At 37.0% G+C, this 7,547-nt stretch overlaps 2 protein-coding genes across 2 annotated transcripts in view; one reads left to right on the top strand and one right to left on the bottom strand.

The window, feature by feature from the left end:
* Positions 1–7,547, top strand: part of LOC106530522 (gastrula zinc finger protein XlCGF8.2DB) — a 125,596-nt gene that overhangs the window by 11,167 nt on the left and 106,882 nt on the right. The window lies entirely within an intron of this gene.
* Positions 1–7,547, bottom strand: part of LOC106530529 (plexin-B2) — a gene marked incomplete at its 3' end in the record, with an annotated part of 154,799 nt that overhangs the window by 49,109 nt on the left and 98,143 nt on the right. The window contains 1 exon segment of the mRNA XM_014026170.1: positions 6,313–6,377.

Genomic DNA, 7,547 nt, shown 5'->3' with positions numbered 1-7,547 from the left:
TAACTAGGTGTTACATTTTAAAATAAAGAAGTAAAAGTATCATTTTTAGCTTTAAAATGTAACAAAATAAAAGTAAAAGTAGCTGTTTGAAAAAATTGGTAAAATTACAAATCCTCAAAAAAAACTACTTAAGTACAGTAACAAATTAAATGTACTTAGTTACTATTAAACTCTGCTAAAATGTTTTAATCGGTGCATCCAAAGTTAAAACATTTAGTGATTACAACGGATCCAAAAACAATCAAAGCAAACAAACCAAAGAGAAACAATCATAAAACGTCCCGTAATCCACTTAGATTAAACAAATCCAGACAAAATGAATATTTGGATTGAGAATTTTGATGAAAAGTTCATTAAATCAAAACTAAAATGTAACGATCATGACCTATCCAAATGCAATCGGATCACTAAAAAAACCTTTAATAACAAGAGGATTTAAAGCAGATAAAACAATGAGCRCAGAGGATCAGAGATCTTTTGTTTCATCAAAAACATCAGGATTGTGTCAGCTTGTTACCAAAAAAGGAAACAGAATAAAGTCAGAGGAATGTCAGGAATCCTAAACATTTTCTCAGAAAAGTTCCTGATCCCCTCACGAGCTCCGGCAGCACATTAGGTACAGCMGGGGTGTTTTGACTACGTCTTGGCTCAGAGCTGTCCCTTTGTGTTCGACCGAAGCTGTTATACCGGCTGTGTTTGTGTTCTTAGGCAGAGATAACACCGGAGCAGCCAGCTGGAGGAAACACACGAGCCTGGATCGGAAAACTGCAGTGAAAAGGTGACTGATAAATAGTGTTGGCTCAAACACACACACACACACACAGACCCCGCAGTGCAAAGATTTTTATCCATCCCAGGCGCCTGACTGGTCCTGAATTCATGAATCAGCTGAACAACGAGCTAAAATATACGAACGATAAAAAAATCTGTATTATGTGAGGACTGAGGAGACTGAAGCACAGACAGCTCAGTCTGATGACGGGAAACCCCTTAAAGTCAGGGTTTGTGTTATACTCCAAACTTTCTGCCTCTCCTGGTGAACCTTAAGAAGGACATCRCTACATGGGCATCCCTGCCTCTATCCCTGGGGGGTAGAATCAACGTGATTAAAATGACAATATTGCCCAAATTACTTTATCTATTTCAGAGCGTGCCAGTGTTCCTCACCAGGACTTTCTTTACAAATTTAAATAGTGAATTGTCATCCTTTATTTGGAATAAAAAACATCCACAAATAGGCAGTAAGATGTTAGTTACAGTTACCCCATGGTCTTGGTGACTTGTCACTCCCCAACTTTTTATATTACTACTGGGCGGCCAACATTAGAGCCTTACTGTACTGGTTGAGAGACGACGACCCTGTTCCTACTTGGGTAAATCTAGAGAGGAAATCAGTTACGGCGAGAAAAAATTTCGGCAGATCATTTTGTGTAAAGGTTAAATATTGTTTCATTATACACAAACCTGTTCATTGTATCACTTGTATGAATACAAGATCGATTTTTGTTGTTTCAGTGGATCTGGAATAGGAGAGGATGGATGGGAGGGATTTTGGGTGTGTGTGTTTTGTTTTGTGTTTTTCTAAGTCTGTTCTTTTATGTGGTTTGTTAAAAAAAGTTAATAAAAAGACCTTGATCAAAAAAAAGGTCAGGGTTTGTGAACAGATAGTTCAAATTTTACATCCTCGTTCACAAAATACTTCTTCAGGCATTAGGCTAGAGTTGTCGAACACCTATCAGGTGGCAACGCCTCAGGACACCGTGCCAATCTTCAGGATAGCCAAGAGTGTTTATTTTCCTCACGTAAATTTCATAAACTTCGAAAGAAGTGTGCAGGTGACCGCAATTATTTTACAAAGCCAGAGGAAGACACACAAAGAATAAGTTGTGTCGGCTTGGATAGAGGAGGTTTGTGGTGATTTTACAGCTTCGGAAGCTGTTGTGTGTTGTCACAATATCCACTCCCCGTTTGTCCGTAACTTTACGTAAATTTTGTAAACTTCGTAAGCCGTGTGACGGTGATCGTTATTTCACAAAGCCAGAGGAAGACACAATTGTGTCTGCTTGGATAGAGGAGGTTTGTGGTGATTTTACAGCTTCAAAAGCTGCTGTGTGTTGTCACAATTCCCAACCTTGTCTGTTCTTAACTTTTTTCCTACGTAAATTTCATAAACGTCCGTAGGTTTCGTAAGCAGGTTTGGGGCCTGACTGGCTTAAAGTGTCAATGCCTTCTTCCTAAATCCTACCTAAAAAYCTGCTTCTCATTTTTCCTTTGATGTGGCTAAAAACCAAACGAGTTAAAGTTAACCGGCTGCTGTTATGCCTCTGAGCCACCAGGGTAGTCACAGTCCATGCCTGTTTATAAGTGGAAGAAACACCAGCAGCTGGGAAATCTCTTTGTTCACTTTTAAAATGTAGAGCTGGAACTTTTTGATGACATCATTCCAGACCAATAGAAATCAAGAACTCAAACTGACCCTCTTAAATTTAAGAAATGCTAGTTTTATTCATTTAATGAAGAAATCTCCTTAATTTTATTTACCTCTTGAATTTTTCAAAACGAGCTAAATGTGGATTAAGTTTTATTTTTTGCTCATTCAACACCAATTTAACAGTTTTCTTTAAATATAAATGACAGTAATGTGTGCGAAACTGTGGTTAAATGGATTTTTGTAGCAAACTTTATTTATTCCTAAGTTGCCACAGTAATCTGAGAGAAGCAGAGGCACAGATCTCTTTAGTAAGCAGAAGTCAGCCTTGCATTATTGAGAAGATTTCAGATGGAATATAAAATGAGAYGGACTCAAAGTGCCACAGGGTCTTTTAATATAAAGTTTCTCCTTCGTTTCTCCTSTAACCTTTGCAGCAGATAACAGCTGGATATTGGTTTTCCTGCTGAGGATTTCATATATTGTGTCATTAAAAAACTTTATCCAAGTCTTACCTTCAATATGCACTAATATTAATACAGGAACAAACTAGATTTTCTCTTTATCTGCTTGCTACAGATAATTAAATCATTTAGTTACATAACCACTGTATTTATCAGGTTTTACGTAACTGATCMACCCAGTTATATTAAAAAACATATATATTTCCAAGCCTGTTAGTATTGTTTATTAAAAATGTTATGTTGTAGATGAGAAATGACTGCAGATCCAGGAACTAAATGTGGCGTGTATTATTTAATTTAGAGAGTTGAAGMGTTTAAATTGTTGAGTTTATGTACTACTACACCATCATTTAAATATCTGTAAAACCTACAGATTTAAAGCCATTTTCGTCAGTTTTCTACAAAACTTGTTGGATGGATTTTGAATCTGTGAACATGTATAAAAAAAMCTGGCAAAGAGATAAAGCCTCTGAGCGGAGAACAGAGAAGCAGAAACAAGTGAGATAAGTCAAAAGGGCTGCAGCCAGTGAGGTGAGGAGRAACAAAAAAATATATAAATAAAATCCTGGTTTGTTATCAGGGAAAGTGGAAACAGGGACGACGGGAGCAGCAGATGGCAGAGAAACGAACGTTTCTTTTCAAACCTTTAAAAAAGAAATCCAGAAGATGAACTTTATCTGAACAAAACCTTATTCAGTCGTCTCTGTTTTGAGTTTTACTTGTTAAACTTTTGTTTGGTTGGTTTTCTTTAAATTAGTCAATTTTTACATAGAGTCTGGCGGGAAGCAGCTGTAGAGTTTAGTTTCAGACAGTAAAGAGGTTGTTTAGAGATATTTCATAATGAAATGAGACTCAAATTTTAAGTAAAATTTGGTCTATTTTTAAAATAAAACTAATGTTTTTCTTCTTTGAAACCTTGTTGATTTAATTTGTACAGTTTTGATTCTATTCATTTGTTGAGGCCAAAAACGATTGACGATTCTTTTTCTTCACAACTTTTCCCACATTAACTTTTCATCACCTGCTGCCATGAGAAACGGCTAAATCCCATTAAATGAACTGTATTTTATTGTACAAGTGGCATCAGAACTTTCTGGTTTTAAGTTCTGCAGCACAAAGTTGTTGTTTTTCTAATTTTGCGACCAGCAAATCTTTTAGCATCTTCACTATGCAGCTGCTTTGTAATAAAAAACACCCTGGCTGTAAATATTGCTGGGTGTGTATTGACCGAGCGTGTGTGAGAGGGAGAGAAAGATGGGTTGAACTTTTCAACTGTGCGAGTTGACCAACCCATTGGGAGGAGGAGAGAAGGATTCGGCCATTTTCTTTGGTCTCTATCTGATCTATAGTCCTGAAAGGTGGAACAGGAGGTTTTTCTCTTGTTCTCACACAGCACAAACTCAAAATCCAATTACTGAGTTCAGCTGGATGAAAAAGTTACCCTTCTGTCTGTCTTTTTGTTACAGTTCTGTTTTATTTCACTCTTAGTAGTTATAGATGCCTAATATACCATAAAAACGTATAAATGTAAATGGACATTTACTAAATTTACTTGAGGGACAAGAGTTATTGGTTTTTAAACCAGAAATAATGATCTACAAAGCACTGGAAAATAACAAAAACAACCTAATTCTCTGGAGGATTGTGTAGGTTTAGTGGGAACTAATCAGGAGCAATATTGATTTGGTGAATCTTTAAGTTATTATCTCACTGTTGGCAACTAGCTGGCAAACAGCGCTGAGAAACCCTTCTTTATTTGGTCCCGAGTGTCAAAAACCTTTTCCAGTTTTGTTGCTGGCATCTAACATACATATTTCAAACCTTTCACAATATTGTTGCCAGTGTCTTGAACACATCTCAGGTACTTCTCAGTTTTATTGCAGGCATCACAAACCTGTCTTAATTTTGTTGCAAAAGTCTCAAGCCTGTCCCAATTTTCTTTAAAGCAATTCAAACCCACGTCAAGCTTGTTTCAGTTTTCTGTTTGTTGTTACAGAAATCTTGAACCTGTTTCCATTTGGTTGCAGGTGTCTCAAACCTGTCTCAGTTTTTGTTGCAGTGTCCCAAACAGGTCTCAATTTTGTTGCAGGTGTCCCAAACAGGTCTCAGTTTTGTTGCAGGTGTCCCAAACAGGTCTCAGTTTTGTTGCAGGTGTCCCAAACAGGTCTCAATTTTGTTGCAGGTGTCCCAAAGGCATCATAGTTTTGTTGCAGGTGTCCCAAACCAGTCTCAATTTTGTTGCAGTTGTCGCAAACCGGTCTCAATTTTGTTGCAGTTGTCGCAAACCGGTCTCAATTTTGTTGCAGTTGTCCCAAACCAGTCTCAATTTTGTTGCAGTTGTCGCAAACCGGTCTCAATTTTGTTGCAGTTGTCGCAAACCAGTCTCAATTTTGTTGCAGTTGTCGCAAACCGGTCTCAATTTTGTTGCAGTTGTCGCAAACCAGTCTCAATTTAGTTGCAGTTGTCCCAAAACTGTCTGTTTTGATGCAGGTGCCCCAAACCAGTCTCAATTTTGTTGCAGGTGTCCCAAACCAGTCTCAGTTTTGTTGCAGGTGTCCCAAACCAGTCTCAGTTTTGTTGCAGGTGCCTCAATCCTTCATTATGTCACAAGCAATTCAAACCCATGTCAAACTTGTTTCAAACTGTTTCATGTTTTCTTGCAGGAACATTGAACCCGTCTGTATTTTGTTGCAGGTGTCCCAAACCTTTCCAATTTTAATTTAGTCAAATTTATTTGACTAAATTGGAGACAGAAACTCAGCCAGTTTTACAATTATTAAGCTACAAGTAAGTATTGTAGTAGCTGGGAGTCACTAACATAACAGATTTCTATTCAGAAGTTTAACACGCAAGGCAGCAGAGATTCTAATTTCCTCAAGGATCACAAGGTTTTTCTTAACTGCATCGTTCAGATGCTTAACAAGACCTGAAAAACACTACAAAACTGATTTTATACTTCAGGACTGTGCAAGAACTGCAGAGGAGAGTCATAAATACAGTTCCTGCAGTTGTCTTATAACAAAAGTTGGTAAAGTTCATTTTATTTGTTACCTGTCGAGTTAAGAACCTCTGAAACAGAATTCACTCGAGGTGGACCGAACACAAAAATCAAGAACTTACAGAACAACAGATCGATTCTACAGTAAATCAATCAAATGGCAGAAATCATCGAATCAAACGTGGCTCTCCTGTGGATTTTAATAAAAGAACAGCAGCTCTGAGCGTCGGTTTCATCTCACTTCCCAGAGGTGTTCTCATTTCATTTACTTTTTATCGCCGTTGTCTTCTCCTCACCTCATCTTTTCTTTTCATCTCTCTCCCCGGTTTTCACCCAGTTCAACTTTCACACTTCTTCWCTTCTGAGTTTAATTTCAGCTCATCTCTTACCTCCTCCTGCCTTTTTATTTTAAAATCTCTCACCTTTTTGTTATCAGGATCACCTCCCTCCTCCTCTCAGGTTGTTCCTGCAGGGAGCTGAGCCGAACCTGAAGATACAACCAAGAAAAAAATGAGTGATTTAAAAAAACTGATTATCTGATAAATAGAAACATATTATTGACAGAATGCTTCATGCAGAGAGGAGCCAGGGTTCAAGTGGGGATATTTATAGCTCAGGTTCAAGTGAGCTCTGCATTCCTCTCGTTCTCTGCCCAGACAAGGATGAAGACTCATTTCCTGAGCGGCTTCCTTTCCTGCTGAAGCGAAGGACTTTTTCCCAGGAGGTCACGGCCTCGGGACGAGAAGAAAGTGACTCACACTTTCTGTTATTAACAGCTCGAGTTTCAGTGTTTATAACATGACCTCAGAACATAATTCACACTTTAACTGAGCTCTGTACGGTCACAGAAACTTAATTTCAGATTTAAGACTCACAAATGTCAAATTTCATTTACTCACAGTTAACTTCATGGGTGTACAACTGTTTTAAATGGTTTTTGCCTTTTATGGTAAACTTATTTGTCTGATATGAAGACTTTATTTTAAAAACTTTAAATATTTGAAGACCTGATGCACTGTGAACCATCACCTGACACTTTTCACACCAAAATCTTAACCTAAAATCACCTTTCTGTGTTGAAAAATGACAGTTTGGTCAAATCTAACAATGCTCAGCTTCAACCACAACCAAACTCTGGGTTTATGTTTTTGTTTTGTTTGCTAAAGTCGTTTAGTGGTCAATTCCAAAAGTTCAGTTAAAGATGAACCAATACTCTGAACATTTCATTTTAAAATTTCTCTCTAACAGACATATGTTTGACTTACTGTCAGAGTTGTAAAATAACTAAGTACAAATACTTTGTTACTGTACTTAAGTAGAATTATTGGGTATCTGTAACTCTACTTGAGTAATTGTTTTTCAGCCTACTTTTTACTTCTTACATTTTTTAAAAAGACAAGAAGTAGAAAGTTGTTACTTTAATTTTTGCTTATTTTCATTGCAGCTTGTTGTTGTTAAAAATAAAAACTATCCATATAAACTGAGCCTCCTAGATAGAGTGAATTTAACTGTGGTTGAATGAGAAGTATAAATATTGAAAATTCTGATACCGTATTATTTTGTACACAAACAAATCATGTCACTCCAGCAGGACATAATCATTAAAATAAAAGGACTGTACTTAAGAAGTATTTGTAATTCATGAATTATATTATTA

This window comes from Austrofundulus limnaeus, unplaced genomic scaffold (assembly GCF_001266775.1).
Source record: "Austrofundulus limnaeus strain Quisiro unplaced genomic scaffold, Austrofundulus_limnaeus-1.0 Scaffold531, whole genome shotgun sequence".
Lineage (NCBI taxonomy): Eukaryota > Metazoa > Chordata > Actinopteri > Cyprinodontiformes > Rivulidae > Austrofundulus > Austrofundulus limnaeus.
Note: the sequence above shows the minus strand (reverse complement) of the source record. Positions and strands in the feature narration are given on the sequence as shown.